Here is a 19561-nt window from a genome sequence, read left to right as displayed (position 1 = left end):
TTCAAAGCCCTGCTCCACGACGCCTTCCCAGGAACCCCCAGGCAGCATTAGTCGTTGGGACTGGTAAGAATAGGAGGCCAGGAGGCCAGGAGGAAATAGGCCTGGAAGAGAAGAGGATGGAGAGCAGGGAAGGCCTGAGGGAGGCCGTCGGGTGAACGAGGGGGAGGGACCCAGGCTCGAGGGAGAGCCTGTGGGTTGGCTGTTGGCAAGGGCGTGAACAGAAAAGTTCTCGGTCCTTCTTCCCACCATGGGTGGCTCTGCCTCACGGCTTGACCTTCAAGGCCCAGCCCAGCCTCCAGCTCTCTTGAGGTTAACAGACTGGGGCCTCACTGCCCTGGTTTGAGTCCTGCCTCCTCAACTTATTGGCTAAGTAATCTCAGGCAAGTTATTTAATCTCTTGTGCCTCAGTTTCCTTATGGGGATAAAATAGGGATAATCACAGTACCCACCTCATAGAAGGGTCCTGAGGTTTAGTTCAGTTGATGCACGGTACGTAGAGAATGCTTCATGGATATTAGCCAGTAAGTCCTCTTGAATTACTCCACGGCACGGTGCCCTCTCTTTTCTCGGAATTCCAATGGGCGTATGTAGAAACCACACAATTTAACGCAACGGTAGTGATAAAAACAATGACCCTTTATTGGACACTTACAATTAGCCAGCCTGTTCCTTTCTATAGTGTTTCATTTAGATGTCAGAAATAACCCCATGAGGTATATACTGTTAATATGCCCATTTTACAGATGAGAACACCGAGACCCCTTTAACATGTGTCTCAGGGGCTCCTGGGTGGTTCAGGTGGTTGAGCTTCTGACTCTTGATCTCAGCTCAGATCATGATCTCATGGTTTGTGAAATTGAGTTCTGCGTCGGGCTCTATGCTAACAGTGCAGAGCCTGCTTGGGATTCTCTCTCTCTCTTTCTCTCTCTCTCTCTCTCTCCACCCTCTCTTCGCAAAATAAATAAACTTAAAAAAAAAATGTGTCTGTGGGGCACCTGGGTGGCTCAGTCAGTTAAGCGTCTGACTTCAGCTCAGGTCATGATCTCACACTCCGTGAGTTCGAGCCCCGCATCAGGCTTTGTGCTGACAGCTCAGAGCCTGAAGCCTGCCTCAGATTCTGTATCTCCCCCTCTCTCTGCCCCTCCCCTGCTCATGCTCTGCCTCTCTCTGTCTCAAAAATAAATAAAAACATTAAAAAAATTTTTTTTTGAAAAAATGTGTCTGAAATTACACAGCTAATCCATGGTGAAATGAAGATTTGAACCTAGGACATCTGACCTGGAGCCCACGTGACTTGTTCCAGTCCGTTAGTCATTCACCCAATACTGGGAGATGCCTACTGTGTCCCAGCCACTGTGCTGGGTACCAGGGATATGGAATTAAACGACCCACAGTCCTGGCCCTTGGGAGACTCACAGGCTGAGGTAGAGAAGCTAGACCTGGAATCAGATGCCTGAGGATCCCCACGATGTGGGAGGGACGGCGCTGAGCCTCACGTCTGCATTCGATCCGTTAGAGGCTATGTTTTATTTAACCATATTCTATCAGTTATTGGGCATATGGTCTATATAATAATTAAGGCTCCCTCTTCCCAAAGACAAGGCAGGCAGGTTTCTTCAGTGAAAGAGGGATATAAAAAGCACAGCTTTGGCATTATTTTTAGGCTTCCCAGTAAATCTGAAGTTGTCAAATATGAGCACTGTTGGAGCCGTGGTTGATCAACGGAGGTTCTTAGAAAGCCCCCGCCCTTCTGGCAATCGCCGTGCCTGTTCTCACCGGCCCAGACAAAGGTAGCTAGCTTCTATGTGAGACGGGCACACGCCAAGTCAGAGTTCAATGCCGCCTGCTGATATGGATATGCACCAGGCCTCTGGGAGTACAGAGGAGGGGACAATTAACTTTGGGGCTTCCCGAAGAAAATATTTGAGTTTTGAAAGCTGTGTAAGAGTTCCCTGTGAAAAGAAGAGGGGAAACAATCCTTAAACGAGGAGGAAAGGGTGCAAAAGGCACCCCAGGTTATTTGGGGACTGGTGGAAATCAAGTGGGTCTGGAGTGTTGGGTTCATGGGGGGTGGTGAGGGTTTCTCGTATAAGCAATGTGGGGGGTTGTTGTGCAACCTTTTAGGGAGCGATATATGGTCAGATTTACCGTTTTGTAAACATGGCTTTGGTAGCTTAGGGGCAGGTGGGTGGGAAATTGCTGGCAAGACAATCAGTTCCCCAACCAGATTGTAAGTCCCTTGGGGACAGTGACAGTCAATGTCTTTCCTTCTGGTAGTTTCCATAACACCTCGCAGGGGTGGGGCACGAGGGTGGTGTTCAACAAATGCCTGCTGTATGAAATCCATGAACGTCCCAGGACGTGTGTATGTGAGTGGATTTTAGTAGCACCCAGTGCCCGTCCCCCCGAACCCCTTTCCGGTGCTGTCCGTGGTACTAACACACGCTCTAAGGCTGCAAATCCCAGGGGGCTCCCTGGGGGTAGCTTGGTGTGTGCATGTGTCCGTGCGTGCGTGAATGCGTGCGTGTGTGCGTGTGTGTGCGCGTGCGTATGTGTATGTGTAGGATGAGGTAGGGGAGGGGACCCTCAACATCTGTTTCTTGGCATCGAGGCAGGGTCCCAGCTGTCCCAGCCTTAGAAAGGCTTCCCCTGTGACTGCGTAATCTGGGAGGTGGATCCTTACTTCATCTGGCCAAGGCTTAGTGCGTGGATCCAAGGCAGGAAATAAAGACAGACAAAAAGGATGGGTTTAGAGTTGGGAATGGGTTTGAATACCACGCTGGAGAGTCAAGATCCACAGAAAGAGAGGGACAAGGTCACCTTTGTGGTCCAGAAAAATTGCTCTGGTGATAGCAAGGAGGGTAACTCTGGAATCTTGGGGCCACACGTTAGCACCCAACGTCATGCAACACACACGACTTAGGTGAGGGAGGAAATCAGTGAGGGTTAGAGTAACCAGGCAGGTTTTCCTGGAGGAGGTGGGACCTGAGCTGGGCCTGGAAGGATTCACAGAGAGAGCGGGAGGGAGAGGGGTGTGCCAGGCAGGGGAACTGTAGGAGCACAGGTAGAGAGGTCAGAACGGCTAAGAAGAGGGAAGAGGCACCTGCTTTTCTCTTCTCTGTCCTCCCCGCCTCCTGGCAGGGGCCCTTCTGAGCAGGGAGGCGGCCTGCTCTGGGACTGAACTCAGCGGCATTTCTGGGTGTCTCTGGCTGAGAGAGGGGGCAGGCTCGGTGCGGCCTCGAAAGGTCCTTCCATTGTGTGTGAGGCTCGGCCAGGGCAGCGGAGGCGGGTCCATGGAGCCCTTTGTGTGCAAGTGATCCTCCCAGCACTCCGGCGGCCCCCACAGTCCTCGCTGGCCCTGGCCTCAGAGCCATGTCATAGAGACAGGCTGTTCTGCCTTGGCTGTGGCTCCGATGTCATAGCTGAGGGAGGGGGCGGGGTAAGGGGGTGGACACACGGTGGCCTTCGAGGCTGGCTGAGGGCTAACAAATTGCCTCTTGCCCTTGAGGCTCGTGGGGCTCCACGAATCACCAATTCATGACATCCTTTAACTCTGTGATCCGCAGGCCAGTGGATGAAACCTTCCAGCACCTGAGTCTCCCAGAATAATGGAGTCTTTTTAGGATCTTTCACAACAGACCCCGTGGGAATCATAGAATCCCGTAGAATAACAGAATCTTAAAAGCCATAGACTCTTTTCCTACTTTCCTTTCGGGGCTGAGATGAGGGTAAAGTGAACCCTTTTTTTAATTTTTTTTTTTTTTCAACGTTTATTTATTTTCGGGACAGAGAGAGACAGAGCATGAACGGGGGAGGGTCAGAGAGAGAGGGAAGCACAGAATCGGAAACAGGCTCCAGGCTCCGAGCCATCAGCCCAGAGCCTGACGCGGGGCTCGAACTCACGGACCGCAAGATCGTGACCTGGCTGAAGTCAGACGCTTAACCGACTGCGCCACCCAGGCGCCCCTTGGGTAAAGTGAACCCTTACACGGAAGCTCATAGAACAATCCTGAGATGTCATGAACACCCCCGAGTGTCAGCTGTGGTCTTTGTCTTGAGGAAGCTCAGGCCCAGAGAAGTGATGGGATGCGACTGGCCCAGGGACAAGCAGCCAGGGCTGGCAACACAGAATTGCAGCGGCCTGGAGGAACCCTGGGGCTGGAGGGGGGAGGCTGAAACACGGTGATGCTGAATCCCCCTGCGGCCCAGCTGGCTGGTTCTGGCTCCGAAAGAAGGTCTCTGAGTAAGAGGGTCATTGTTGGGGGGAGGGCGGGAGGCAGGTGCCCAGGACTGCAGGCCTTTCAGCTGGCCCTGGCTCTCAATGTCGATCCCCGGGGTGGTTTAATCTCCCGGGGCCCCAGTTTCTTCCCCTTTAAGGGGAGGGGGAAGGCTCTGAAGTCAGGTAGCACATGGATCCTGGCTGCGTGTTCCTAGGCAGATGAGATCACTTCTCTGAGCCCATTTCCTCATGAGTGCGATGGGGACAACAGGACCCAGAACTGCCATGGGGACTGAATGAGCTGATATCCTCTGAGGCGGGCGTCACATGCAGGCTCCCCTGCACTCAGGACCCAGCGGTCCCCGCTTGATGGGCTGGTGACTCGGCCACATCCTATAACCCCCCGGGGTGCCTCCGTTTCCTCAGCTGCAAGATGGGCAGGACAGTAAGCCTCCATCATCGTGAGCAATTAGCCATGGTCAGCAAGGAGACTGGAAAGTGCTGCACAGCTGTGTGTGACTGCGTGCGTGTGTGTGTGTGTGTGTGTCCCCAGTGCGTGAGTGTGCGCGCGCCTGCGTGCGTGTGAATGCGTATGTCCCCGGTGTGTGAGCGCGCCTACGCGTGCGGCCCCCACGCGTGTGCATGTCTGAGTGTGTGAGCGCGTGCCCTCGGTGTGCGTGACAGGGTGGATGAGTGCGTCCGTGACTGCGAGGGTGTGCGCACGCGCACGTGCGGGAGCGAGTGTGGGGATGCCGGTTACCAGCAGAGCCCGAGGCCTGGAGTTGGTCTGTGTGCCCAGAATAGCGGCTTCTCCTGGCGGCCTCCCCGGGGGACGGAGCGTAATGAGTGTTTACGGAGCCCCTGCCAGGCGGAGAGGAGAGGCGCGGAGCAGCACTGAGCCAGGCAGCGGCTGGGAGCCCAGTGTTATCATATTAACGAGCATCAGGGTGATGATTACCATTAACAAGATTATTCGCCAGGCGGCCTCCCCCTCCCCAGGCTGTGTCTACAGCAGGGGGAGCTGGGAGGCATCTCTGCCCCGTCCCTCCCGCCCCTGTCTTGGGGGATGAAGAGAGAGTTCCCCGGTACCAAGCCCGCCACACCCTTGTCTCAGTGAAGCTCTCCGGCTCCCCCCCCCCCCCCCCCCGAGGTCCGGCGGTGTCGGCACCCCCACTTCACAGATGAGAACACTGAGGCTCAGCGAGGGGGAACTGGGACGCCCTCAGGCCGGTCTGAGCCCAGAGCCGGTGTATTTTCATCGCCCCTCTGGGCTCTCTGTGAGCGCTTAGAACGGACGAGCCCTGGGGTGGCGCCGTGCGCGGATTAACCCCTTAATCTTCACTATGACCCCATAAGGAAGGCACTGCTGTTATCCCCTCTGCAGGGGGGAAACTGAGGCACAGAGCACTTGAAGTAACGTGCCGTCCATGTCACAATGTCTTCTGCCTCCAGTGGGCCCCTCTCGTCCCAGGGGTCAGGATGAAGGTGTAGTTCCCAAACCTTTTGTTGTTCTTTCTGTAGCCCACCCGGCCAAGGGCTCTGTGAGTGGGGGCTTGTGGGTAGTTTTCTCCTGACCCGTCATCGCCACAGGCCCCTCGGTCAGGCTTACCCCTGGGCACAGGCTCTTCATGCCACATGCCATACAGAGCGGAGGCCGCGACCCCCGCCCCCCCCCCCCCCCCCCCATGCACCAACATTGTCCCCACCCTCCTTGGGACCAAAACGTCAGCGCCTTTAGACACAGTCCCCGGGGGTCAGGTTTACGCATCTGATGGCACAGGCCAGCTACTGGGGGGGCGGGGAACGGCACCGACGGAGGCGGGGTCCCCAGAGATGTCTTGCCTGCCTGATCAGCTCAGTCACATTCAGGGCCCGCCATCGCTCAGTCAATGGTCATGCCCCAGCTGATAATTTCCGATTTCGACAGTTCCCTTGCTCAGTCGGGCCCTCATTCCGTGTTCCCCGCTGCCCAGCCGGTTGTAGGTTTGGTGTGGGGACACAGAATGGAGTCAGTTGTGGTCCCCGCCCTGGACTTGCTCCCAGCCTGGGGCGGGAGACAGACGTCCCCACACAGCACCGTGTCAACAGTGGGCACGGAGACGCTTCATCCGGGGCCGGAGCGGCGCTGGTCCGGGAAGGCTTCTCGGAGCTGGAGGCAGAAAAGGGGAGGCGGGGGAAGGCAGAGCATGCGCAAAAGTGCGCATCCCCAGGACGAGGCTGGCCGAGAAGGGCCCTGAATGCCAGGCTGCGGCGGTGGCCGACCCCCGATATCCACTCTCCCTCCCACAGTAACCACACGGCGGCTTGGAATACAGACTACATTTCCCAGCCTCCCTTCTGTCTGGGGGTCATGTGACTAATGTGGCCAATAGGGTGCGAGCAAAAGTATAGCCGGTTCAGGGAGGTTCCTGTAAAGGGCGGTGGTGTGCCCTCTCCTCTACCTGCTCCCCTATTCCATTGGCCGGAAGGTGATCATGGAAAACAGCCCAGGAATGATGGAACAAGACAGAAGGAATGTGTGCGCCTGATGCCGAGAGGCGCCAGCCACTGGATGCTTTATGTGTGAATTCTTCTATGAGGGTCAGATAAACTTCTCTCTTGTTTAGTGTCCTTCGGTGTCCGAGAGGCTAAACACGTAACCTAGCTGATAGGCAGGCTAACGGCTGTCACCCCTGAGGGCACAGACAGTGGCCAGAGTTCTGTCGGATGGGGAGTGACATTATCAGATTTGCATTTTTGGGAGATCTGGCTGCAGAGTGCATAGTGGGTTGGAGGGGAGAGAGAGAGACGGGAGGCCTGAAGACCAGAGAGGGTGTTGATGCCTTAGAAGAGGGCAGAGATACCCAGGCCTGACCAGGGGCAGGTCTGCTCTATGGGCCCTGCTACCAGGGAGGGGCGGGTTGCTCACCCGGGGCCTGGAACATCAATCCTGCAAGATCTGGCCGTGGGAGCCCCAGGGCAGCCCCCTCTGGGGAGGGTCAGCAATGCAAGGCTGAGGGTTGGAGGCAGGGGGCTTGAGATGATGGATTTGGGGAGGAGGGGGAGGTGGGTGGGGCCATGTCTATGTGAATGTGTGGGAGATGGCAACAGGGGGTGAGGACAGATGACAGAAAGGAATAGAAGGGCAGCTGGGCTACTTGGGCTCCTCTCCCTGCAGGGAGCAGACACCCAGTCAGAACCCAGAATAAGGGGCTTTGTTGGCTGTCATCGCTGAGCAGGACGCTCCTGGATCAGACTCTGACAAAGCGGTGGGGGCTGTCCTTCTCTCCACTCTGCCTGGCCCTGTTGGGCTCATTCTTTTCCATTCCAGATAGCTTTCCTCCAGCAGCAGGTAGACACGGCCACAGGTAGCTGGGAGTCACAGCTTTGTAGGTTGTGAGGCAGGAAGGAGACTGAGAGCATCTCCTTTCCAGCGGTCACACAAAAATCCCAGGGAAGGAGACTGATTGGCTGGGCCAGGGTCACCTGACCATCTGTGGCCAATCACCGGCCAGGAGATGTGGTGCTTAACGGCCAGGTCTGGGTCTTTCATGCTACGTAGCCTGGAGCCAAGGGGCTGGGTCCTTGGGATTGTGCCCCCCACATGGAGTAAAGAAGAGGAAACTCCCCTAAGGAGGAAAGCGTTTTTCTGTTACCTGGAGGCCAGGGACACGATCTGTGGGTGGACAGTGATAGCCCCAGACATGGGGGGTGGGGGGGGGGGGGAAGGAGACCTCTGGGAGGAGGTAGGACAATGACTGGTGGCAGGGCAGGGGGGAGGCCTAGCCGGAGGAGAGGCTGATGGATGTTTGAGGTAAGATCTTCCTGCGCCTCTCACCCAGCAATGAGTACACCCCAAAGTGCACCGCCAAGCCCCCCTTCCAGCTTCTGGACTCCCGGTGTCTTATTTAATTGTTAGGAAAGAGCACACCACACCGATTCCTCTGAGAATGGATGGACTGAGGGATGCCGGGCTACTCTTTCCAAAGCTCGCTCTGTCACTTCCTCCGAGAAGCCCTCCTTGACTGCACCCCAGTCTACAGAGCTGGGCCTTCTCTCCTCCGGGCCCCGTGCTCTCCACCCCCCTGGCTTACCCTGTGCTCCGGGGAGGGACCCACAGGGTCCCCTTAGCCGTGAGCCTTTTGAAGGCCCGTCTCTGTCCTCTCTGCGTTAGCACTCTCCCCTAGGCTTTGGTCCGGCCAGCCCTTGGGTGTCTGAATGTGTCTTTGTATTTGTCCCTGGGTGAAGAAGTGTTTGTTTGTGTGTGTGTCTGTGGTTATGGGTGTGTGCCCATGCGTATACGTACACCTATGTGTGTATAAGACTGTGGGTGCGTAGTGGGTCTGTGTAGAGGTTTTGTGTGTCTGCCTCAGTGCATTTGGGATGGTCTCGGGGCACTACTCCCCTCTGGGGCTTGGTAACCTTGAGATATACACACACAGACACATGCACACAGACCCACACAGAGGTTCAGATACATACATAGACATGCAGTTACACACACACACACACACACACACACACACGCATACACACACCTATCTGGAGCCCTCCCGTGACCCTGCCGCCCAGGGCTGGCTCTGCATGGGGCTACCCTCCGGAAGGAAGGCTGGGAGCCCATGGCCCCGGGGCAGACTGGCTGGAATGGATTCCAGGGGCTTCCCCTCCCCAGATGGGAGTGTTTTCTTATGCCCAAGCAGTGGCTGAGAGCCAGCCCCACCCAGCGACTTCCATTCCCAGCCATGTGGCCACACCTCTGCCGGCGGGACAGCAGGTGGCCGTGCAAAGTCAATAGTTCTGGAAAACACAAAGGTAATGGGGCCTCGGAAGAGGGATTCTCACCCGGCTGTCTCGGGCACCACCCACCTCAGACTCCAGTGAGAGCATCTGCTAACCACCGTGAGAGATATTTATGTCATTGTACATGCAGAGGCAGGGCCCGGAGTCAGGTGCTATGGGGTACACTCAGGGGTGGGGAAGGAAAGGGGACCGGTCCATCATTTGTCAGGTGGATCCTGACGTCCCCTAAAAGGTGCATTCGCTCTGAATCCCTGGTTCTTAGCACAGCGGCTGGCACATAGTAGGTACTCAATAAGTGTATGTGGCACAAATTAATGAAGGAGGCTATTATTAGACTGATGTCAGAGAGGCCGTTTGCTTAAGGTCGCACAGCAACCATGTGGCAGAGATAGGATTTGAACCTAGGAACTGTCAGAGTCTCCAGCCCCAGCTTGTCCCACTGTCCATCCAGGTCTGCTCCAACTGACCCAGGGAAGCCTGTGAGCTCATGGGCTGGAATGCACATCTTTATTACTTATCTAAAGTCTCAGTTTGCACATCTGTGTAATGGGTTTGATGAGAGAGTATCAGGTGTGAAGTCACAGAGCTAGTTTGTAAGAAGTGTAACTTTCTTTTTTGTCACTGACTTCTTTTTACTGAGGGTAGCAGGACAGGAACCTCAGTCATTTGGGGACCCCCTAACTGGGAGTGTGTCCAGGTTGGGGAGAAAGGGCAGGCCTGGTGCCAGGAACTGGGGCTGAGGGCCTGCCCTCTGGGCTGTGGCTACCCCACACTGGCTCCGTTGAGATGCCCTCCTGCCTGAGTGGCCTTCGAGGTCAGCCCTCGGATGTCACAGATCCCGAGCTGTCCAGCGCTGGGGCTCCCTCAGCCCCTCCCGGGTGCACGGGGATTGTTCTGGACCTAGGTGTGTGTTCCCAGCCCAGCTCCCGCACTTGGCAGGTAAGTCTCAGCAACCTCAGTTTTCTGATCTATGAAATGGGGATAATAACCATACTCGCGTCTTCGGGTTGCTTGTCAGAGCAAACAGATTAATCCACACTGAAGGCTTAAAACAGCACCTGGCGCATTGGAACTGCTCAGTAGGTGTGCTTTTATCCGTTACTATTATCTGTCCTGTTCTGGAAGCTTGGTTCAGGCCAGGGGTGGGGGCAGGACTCCCTTGTCTTACAGCTTTGTCTCGGGTCACTTCCACGCCTATCCCCTCCTCTCTCTCTCTCTCTCTCTCTCTCTTTTTTTGGTAATATTTATTTATTTTGGGGAGAGCGCAGGGGTGGGGCAGAGGGAGGGGGACAGAGGATCCAAAGTGGGCTGACAGCAGCGAACCCGATGCGGGGCTCGAACTCATGCGCTGCGAGATCGCGACCTGAGCTGAAGTCAGACGCTCAACCGACTGAGCCACCCAGGCGCCCCTAACCCCTCCTCTTGAGGGTCACATCCTAGGTCCTCGGGCCACTGGAGGGTCAAGCTCTAGGCTCTTTCGGGGTCCGGGGGGCCCCAAAGGACAGTCTGGTGCTAAGGGCCGTGGATGTTTTCAGAAGACTCAGGTCCCAATTCCTGCCTTAATTCTCACCAGCCTTGTGACTGTGGGCAAGTGACTTTACCTACCTATGCCACAGCTTTCTTATCTGGAAAATGGGCGGGCACGAGACTCCTCGGGCCGGGGCCAGCAGAGCTGTGGACACAAAGGGCCATTGTTGCGAGCGCCTCCCTCAAGCACACGCTGACCGGGGAGATGACGCAGGGAAGGTTGCCCCAGCGACGGTTTTGGACTACAGCAGTCCCGGATTCCCCCTGGGAAACAGGAAGTCCATGCTGCCCAGGTCACCGCCCCGGCCACAGGAAACCAGCTGACCCCTTCCTCTCCAACACCCCCGCCCCCCACCTCGCCTGCCCTCAAGCCCAGGAAGAGAGCTGCTGTCCTGTCAACAGCCCGGCCCGGCTTCTGAGAGCAACTCTCAGAGCCGCTAGGGCCCCAAACAGCATCTGGCCTCTCATTTCATGAGATGAGCGGCTGAGGCTCAGAGAGGGAAAGGGGCCTGCTCTAGGTCACACAGCACCCAGGGCTAAGCGGGGGTAGAACTCCTGGGAGCTCAGCAGCCGCCGCGTCAGCGTTATATAATGAGTGTTTTCTCTGGCTTCCTGTCGGATTACCACCTACACAGAACTCGTTCGGTCCTCACATCTATGAACTAGATGCCACGATTGTTCGTATTTTATAGCGCACCCGAGAAACAGAGCTGTCAGATATCCTGCCCCAGGTCACACAGCCAGGAGGTAGTGGAGGCAGGATTTACACCCGAGCAATCAGAGCTGGAGACGGCCCGATAGCATCTGGGCCCAATTCTCCCAGTTTTGAAGTGGGGACACTGAGGCCTGGGGCGGAGAGGGAGTGTGTCCCAGAGCACGCATGTTAATGGCAGGCTGGGACTGGCTGACACCTTTATAGTTGCCCACCACCCTCTTCGTCATCTTCACTCGTGGGACCCAGGCTTTCTTCACCGTGGCGACGGGCCCAGATTAAAAAAACCAAAACTATTTTTCCCATTCTCCCTGGTGCGTTGGGATGCTGCGTGACCCATTCTGGCCCCATGAAATGTAAGCAGATTCACGGGGTGAGGCTTCCAGCAGAGTCTTTAAAGGCAGGTCACCCAACTGGTATGGGCTTCTAGCTCTTTGCCAGTCCCTCTCTTCCTGCTCGGAGCACAGACAGGATGCCGGAGCGGAAGCAGCCATTGTGTGATCATGAGGGTCCGGTCTTCTTGGTAGGGGAGGAGGACAATCCCTCTGTGATTGAAGCCCCAGCCCAGTGTTTTGTCTTGTTTTGCTTTTTGATTCTGTTCCTCGCAGCTCAGCGTAGTCCTGACTTGTGTCTAGAGGTGAAAGGACGCTGAAGAAATATCCAGTTCAGTGATGTTCAAGTTTTGTGTTGCATCTAGGCTCCGGGACACCTGCAAAACCAGTGGGAGGCAGGAAAACTGGAGGGACCCTGTGGAGAAAAGCCGTGGTTGTGTTTTGTTTTGTTTTTTGCCTTTGCTTCTTTTCCCACTTCCGTTCTTGCTGGGACCTGCACGCCTGCCTTACGCACACCTTAATGCCTGTCCTCCTCGTAAAGGTCAAGGAGTTAATGATTCCTTTGGACACTTCCAGCACCATAGATAATCTAAGGGGTGACCGGGCAGGGTCGTCCTAAACATTCTCCAAGACCACTGACTCCAGACACCCTGACGCCAAGACCCTGGGCTTCAGGGCGTCAGTGAAGGACACTCGGACCCCGGCCCTTGATCGGCCCACTCCCTGGATGCCCCACAGGACACGTGCACCAGACCACAATCGTCAATAAAAACCCCAGACACCAAGCAAAGACGAAGCTCTCTTCTCTCCTTTCTGAGTCTCCTGGACACTCAGTCCATCTGTATCTACTCTCTCTCTCTCTCTCTCTCTCTCTTCAGTAAACTGCTTTCACCTCCTGCTGGCTCACATTTGATGTCCATCCTGTGCGAAGCCGACGGCCCTCTTGGCTGGTCCTGTGGGACCCCCTCTGGGTCTCTGGACCTGGCCTGCTAGCATCAATTGAGTGTGTGTGTGTGTGTGTGTGTGTGTGTATTTACGTATATTTATACATACACAACCCTCAAATTTCCAGGCCCTGTGGGAGGAGGACCCCATCTCCCTGCTTAAAAGAGAACAGCTGAGTTTCCATTGCTAAAATGGTGTAAAAGCCACCGTTTCATCACATTCTATGTAAAGGTGGGGAAACTGAGGCTCGGCGGCAAGGTGGTGGCTTCACGTTGAGGAGAAAGAGGCCCCACAGTGCCTTGCGCGGAGGAGGAGGCTGGCAGCCAGAGAGGGACTCCGCCACAGGTAGCAAGCAGCCCAGAGCGCAGGTGCGGGCAGGGGGAGCCGGGCCCAGGTAGGGGGACGCACGGGGACTGGACAGGGTCAGAAGGCCGAGCATCGCTGTGACCCAGGGTGGTTCCAGTGTGATGTCCTGGGAGGACAGGTCCCAGCCGGTGCGTCTGAACCCTGGGCCGGGGGTGGGGGAGTCTTGGTGAGCAGGGCAGGCTGAAAAGGGCTGAGGCATAGGGTGCCCAAGAGAGGAAAGTCCCAGCACCCTTTGCCTAACGGAGCCTTTGCCCTGCTGGGGCCCTGCTGTGCGGCCTGAGGCAAACCTTGGCCCCTCTCTGGGTCTCTCTGCGGGTGGGGGAAGCTCTCTCCCCAGGGCTCTTTTCGCTCTGACACCCGGGAAATCTGGTGTAACAGGAATGATACCGGTTTTGAATGTACCGGTGTGTTTCTTAACTGTTTCATGTGACTTTCTTCCTTTTCAGCCAGAGGCGTCCAGGGTTTTAGGAATGGGATTGAGGATCGGGAGCACAAAAGAGGAGAATTGATGTTCGGCTTTTGACTGAATGGGATCCTGCAGTCTTCAGCCAGATAATGGTCTTGAAAGCCGGGCTTTGTTGAGAGAGGGGAAGGCTTTGTAAGTCCCTAAAGTCCTCTTTGCATATCAAGAGCCCAGCCTGGCTGTCTGGGAGATCACAGGAGGAGCGCAGGGAGATGGAAGGAGAGGAAGAGGGAAATTCTGGCCAGACAGGCAGAGGATGGGGAGGCTCAGCCACCTCGGGGGGGGGGGGGGGGGGGCGCAAAGCAGGGATTCTGGCCAGCAGGGACCAGGAGGAGGACATGGCCTGGGGCCTAAGGAGACACCCAGGGGCCCGCCCTCCTGGGCATCAGCTTCTGGTGGGGATGAGACCACAGATCCCCCAAACCCTACACGGGGTCCTAGGGCATCAGTGCCGATGGTCCAACTCTGCCACTTATGCAACGTGGGGAAGGAGGTAGGATGTGGGCGTGGGAACAGGACGCTGGCAGGAGGGGTGTCTGACCTTGCTGGGGCCCGCCACCTGCCTGCGTCACCAGGAGGTCTAGAATTCCAGCCTGCCCCCTGAGGATCAAGAGAGCGTAGGACGCTGTCTTGTAGGACGAGGTGCTTTGAATGGATTGCCCTTGTGTGGACTGGGCGGGCCACACACAGACGGGAGACCTCACCCCACTGCTTCCAGGAAAGCTCGGTCGGATTCTCCCCACCCACCTCTAGCCCCTGTGGCCGTATTTGGAAGGAGAAGTGGGAAGGGGGGAAACCTTGAAACATTGAGCGTTCACCCCAAGGCAACAGAGTTAACCCCAGAGAGACCATGTTCAACTGAAGAGGGACAGACTCGGATCTCATTGGTAATGAATTTGCCAATTAAGAGCCCTCCACCCCGCCTCTACCATCAGTGGGATGAGTAGGTGAGCGTGAGATGAGATCATTTGTGAGAGCTAGAAGGAAGCTATATTTACTTTTCCTTTGTGCATCTGAACAATAGCGTGCGGTTTTGAGCTGCCGATCCCGAGGGAAAGGCCTCATGTTTGTCCTTCCCTCTCTTTGGTCAGGTTTTCCTTGGCCAATTTTTGCAGATGGAGGCTGGCGGGGAGGGGAAGGGGTGGGGGTGGGGGTGGGTAGATGGCTACACAGGTGCTACCTGCCCCGTCTTTTAGGAATCATTGCCTTACTTGATAGTCTTAAGGATGATCGTCCCTCTCTGGGGCAACTGAAGCTCAGAGAGGTTAAGCAGTTTGTCCAGGGTCACAAAGCAAATTGGCAACGGAGCTGGGATTTGAACTTGGATCTTCAGCTTCCTGAAGTCACGTGCTTCTCACTCGCACAGGTGCTGTGGAGATCACCACCGCCACGTGATTGATGACGGTGATTACAAGGCCATGATCTACTTGGGGGACCCTCCCGGCGTGTGACAGGAGACATCCACAGCGATTAGTCGGGGGCCGCACAGGAGCTGCTTGCTGGCTTCCAGGCGTGTGACGGCAGTGGGTTCTGAGCCATCACTCTTCCTACGGCGGATGAGGAGGCCCAGATGCGCCTGGCAAAATGATGTACAAGAAAGACTCATGCGTCTTGCTCCAATTAAGATGTTGGAAGAGAAGAGAGTCTAATTGTCCCACAATTACCTTTATTTATCAAACTCAGAATGAAGTGTGATTATGAAGTGTCTCAGGAGAAGCGTGCAGAGTTGGGGATGGTCCAGGCCCTGCCTGGCGTCCCAGCCGCTGCGGGGGAGGAAGGACAGCCACGGCGGCACCTGCGGACGGCCTCCCCATGGAGGAAGCCAGGTAGATGAGCAAGGTGAGTTCTGGCTCCCGCTGTGCCACCGGATTGCAGGGGACTTTGTCCCTTCCCACAGCATCTGGGACAGACCTCCAGCAGATTTTCCATAAACGTTTGTTGAATCGGTGGGTGACAGGTAAGGCGACTTAGGCTCATGAGGGCTCAGTAATTTACCCGAGGACACACAGTCAATAATTCTCAGAGCCACAAGTCAGTGTGTTTGACCGAGTGGAGTTCAAGTGCTTTGAAACACAGGACCAAGGATAAGCCGAAGACGTTGGTTTATCATTGCACGGTCACACACCCACAATAGACCGAGGACCACTTGGATGCCTCAGAATAAACGTTCAGAAAGAAAAGAATGAACGAACTGATTATATGCCAGGCGCTGTTGTATGCACCAGTGGTGCAGGTGTCCGTGAAACACCATCTCTAATTTCAAGAAACAGTCTAGTGGGGAGACACAGCTGGCAAGGCAGTGTGACATGTGCGGTAAATGCAGAATGTCCGGGTCCCACAGGTGGTTGGACCAGGGTGGGGGCCAGGAAGAATTTCCTGGAGTGTTTGACATTTGGGAGCAGTCTTAAAGGATGAGGGAGGGATGGGATAGATAAGCCAAGGAGAAAAGCCTGTGCAAAGGCCCTGGGGGTGAAAAGGTTGACCCTGCCGGGCTGACCTGTCTGTGTGCAGGTGGGCACCGGAAGCTGTGGGATGGGAAGTGGTGACCCTGGGCTGGCCCCGGCCCTGCCTGCTGGGCCAGCCATCCACTCTGAACTTGCAGACTCCGGAGGCCCCCGGCCGCCGCCACACCCTGCCAGCTCCCGTGGCACGAGAGAGGAGGAGGAAGCAATCTTACTTTGCTCAGTTTCCTGTGGTCCTTCCGTAATCCCTGTGCTGGCTCCAAGGAGCAATGGCTCAAGATAGCTTTGCGTAGCAGGATGGATGGCGGGCCACAGACGGGCTCTTCCGACCTGGGGCTCCTTTTATATCCGTGTGTTGGCTGCTGCCTGGCCACAGCCCGTGCATGCCCAGCTGTGGCCGAGCGGGCAAGAACCAAGGGGGGCTGGCATTTGTAGAAGGCGGACTAGGAGCTACTCACAGTCCTGGGGGCTTTCACACATGGTCTTCTCACCGACTCCTCATTGCAGCCTGGAGGTGGCGCTGTTATCCCCATTTTGTAGATGAGAAGGCAAATGCTCAGGGAGCTTAGGAAGCGGGGCCAACATTTGGACCAAGATTGTCTTGGTCCACTGTGTCAGGACCAGCCAGACAACTAAAGGCAAATGTTGGTCCTACCGGTAGGTCCAGGGTGTGTGAAATAGGGAGTGGGCATGAGGGCCTGGGGGAAAGTGCTGGAAAAGTTCAGTTCTCCTCAGCTAATTCTGACTTTGCCTTGAGTGGCCCTTCATAGGAAGACAATAACACTGCTGATGGTCCTTTATATTTTAATATACTGTATATCCATACATGCACTCATCCAACTCTCCATCTCCATGTCCATCCATCCATCCACCCATCCTCCCATCCATCCACCCATTCTCCCATCCAGCCATCCAGCCATTCAGCCATTCATCCATCCATCCATTCATCATCCACCCATCCATCCATCTACTCATCCATCCAGCCATTCTCCCATCCATCCAGCCATTTATCCATCCATCCTCCCATCCATCCAATCACCCATCCATCCATCTATTCAGCCATCCATCCATCCATCTACCCATTCTCCCATCCATCCATCCAGCCATTCATCCATCCATCATCCATCCATCCACCCATCCTCCCATCCATCCATCTATCCATCCATCCATCCATCCATCCATCCATCTACTCATCCATCCATCCACCCATCCATCCATCTACCCATTCTCCCATCCATCCATCCAGGCATTCATCCATCCATCCTCCCATCCATCCATCCATCCATCCACCCATCCACTCATCCATCCATCCATCCTCTCATCCATCCATCCATCCATCCATCCACCCATCCATCCATCTACCCATTCTCCCATCCATCCTCCCATCCATCCATCCATCCACCCATCCATCTACTCATCCATTCATCCATCTACCCATTCTTCCATCCATCCATCCATCCATCCATCCATCCACTCATCCATCCATTCATCCATCCATACATCCATCCATCCTCCCACTCATCCATCCATTCATCCATCCATACATCCATCCATCCTCCCATCCATCCATCCATCCACCCATCCATCTACTCATCCATCCATCCATCCATCCATCCACCCATTCTCCCATACATCCAGCCATTTATCCATCCATCCTCCCATTGATCCATCTACTCACCTATCCATGCATGCATGCATCCATCCATCCATCCATCTACCCATTCTTCCATCCATCCATCCGTCCATCCATCCATCCATCCATCTACTCATCCATCCATCCATCCACCCATTCTCCCATCCATCCAGCCATTTATCCATCCATCCTCCCATCGATCCATCTACTCACCCATCCATGCATGCATGCATGCATCCATCCATCCATCCATCTACCCATTCTCCCATCTATCCATCAATCCATCCATCCATCCATCTACCCATTCTCCCATCCACCTATCCACCCATACATACATACACCCATCCATCCATCTACCCATCCATTCATCTACCCATTCCCCCATCCATCCAGCCATTCATCCATCCATCCACCCACCGATCCATCTACTCATCCATCCATCCATGCATCCTTCCACCCCCCCCCCCACCCCCTACTACACACACATTGGTTAATGTAGTGTTTTAATGAGGAACTGTGAGAACCCAGGGTCTTTCTATATTTTTGCTCTGTGGTCCTCAGAACATCAGGCTTTTGTCCCCATCTTTGCTCCTCATGGCCTCAGGATCTCTGAGCGTCTCTCCTCACACATCAGTGTTCAGAAGCCAGAAGAGAGAACATCCCCTCTCTGTGTTTCTTTAATGAGGAAAACTTTCCTGAGGGATCCCCGGGAGACTTCCTCTCATGTCTCCTGGGTCACAATTGCATCACATGGCTCTTCCAAAACAGCTCTCTGGCAAGGTGAAAGGTATCCCCACGATGGCCGTAAACTAAACAAGATGTGTCACTGGCGGGCGGGGAGGGGCTCAGATCTCCTTGTATAGGCTGCCAGAGACTCTAGGGGAATTGGGATTCATTTAGCAAGGAGGAAGGAAGGGGAAGAGGGAGGTAGCTGATGAGTAGGCAAATGTGTCAGCCACTCCATCCATCTTCCCATTCGCTCATCATCTGCACAGCGATTCATCCATATATCCCCCATTTATCCATCCATGCGTCCATTCATCTATCAAACGTTTATTGATGCCCACTGAGAGCCAGGCCCTCTGCTCCTCATCTGGTGGGAACTCACAAGAAAAAGATCTCGTTAGGGAGAAATATGGAGTTTCCCATCACACCTCTGATAACTGCTTTATTTAAGTCCCAGTAAGAATCATATCTGGAGATCGTGCTGTGCATTGCAGTTTGCGAAGACCTCCCAGGACCACTCCTTCATTCCACACACGTTTATTAAGCATCTGCCACAGCCAGGCACAGCTTTTTCGTTTTACAAAGTGCTTTTTCCTGCATTTGTCAGGGAGAGCACTCCAAAGTCAGAGACCAAATGTATTTTGGAGGCAGGAATGAAGCGTCCCTCAGGCCTTCTTCAGAGCCAAGGGCGGGGAGTCTCCTGGGGTCAGGGTTGTTGACGGGGTGGGCTTCCCCTGGGGTGAGGGAGAAAGTGTTTTCCAGAGACAGGTCAGGGCCTTTCTAGAACTAAACAGACAGCATTTTTTAGGGCTGGAAGTCAGCGTTGTTCAGGGCTAGGGTGGGGTTTCTGCGTCCACAGGTTATGTCTTCTGGGTGTCACCCTGTCCCAGGGTGTCTTCTGGGCCAGGTATGATGGAATCGTACTTTCCAGTACAAAGTGGGCATCTCTCCTAGCCCCAAGGGGAGGTGCAGATCTTCCCTCTGAGAAGCCAGGCAGTGTCCCCCAGCCCTCTAGGGGTGGTGGGGTTGGTAAATGTAACTTGGCCTTTGACACGAAGGCCTCCGTTTTCGTCAGGCCCACTTGCCTCCTCACCCTTCACCTCCCAGGACACTCAGAGCCTGTTACCGGTCTGTGCAACATCTCAGGATCTCCAAATCTACCCGATATCCCACCGACCCTCATCATCCCACGTTCTACCTCCTGGGTCCCTCTCTACTCAGACCCAGGGATGGAGGGCAGTGTCGCTGTAAGAACAATTACTTCCACTCATGTGTCAGCTAGAAAATGGGCCTCGCCTCCCAGGTGATCAAATTCTAGGCCTTCCAGGTGTGAAGAAATACCTTGAATTATGTATGTATTCTTAAGGTCATTAGGATAATGGCAGGACACATGAGGA

The 19561-nt window shown here is 55.0% G+C and overlaps 2 long non-coding RNA genes across 2 annotated transcripts; one reads left to right on the top strand and one right to left on the bottom strand.

Annotated features, from left to right (window-relative positions):
- Positions 1-1508: 1508 nt before the first annotated feature.
- LOC123599952 lies at positions 1509-3352 on the bottom strand. The gene is made up of 2 exons (XR_006713376.1): positions 3104-3352; positions 1509-1952 (listed from the first exon to the last, which is right to left on the bottom strand). It is a non-coding gene; the product is annotated as an uncharacterized LOC123599952 (long non-coding RNA).
- A 9201-nt stretch (positions 3353-12553) lies between these two features.
- LOC123597500 lies at positions 12554-16695 on the top strand. The gene is made up of 3 exons (XR_006712144.1): positions 12554-12859; positions 13327-13478; positions 14710-16695. It is a non-coding gene; the product is annotated as an uncharacterized LOC123597500 (long non-coding RNA).
- Positions 16696-19561: the final 2866 nt, after the last annotated feature.

Source organism: Leopardus geoffroyi, chromosome C1, assembly GCF_018350155.1.
Source record: "Leopardus geoffroyi isolate Oge1 chromosome C1, O.geoffroyi_Oge1_pat1.0, whole genome shotgun sequence".
In the NCBI taxonomy this organism is placed as follows: Eukaryota; Metazoa; Chordata; class Mammalia; order Carnivora; family Felidae; genus Leopardus; species Leopardus geoffroyi.
This window is presented reverse-complemented; position numbering and strand designations above follow the sequence as displayed.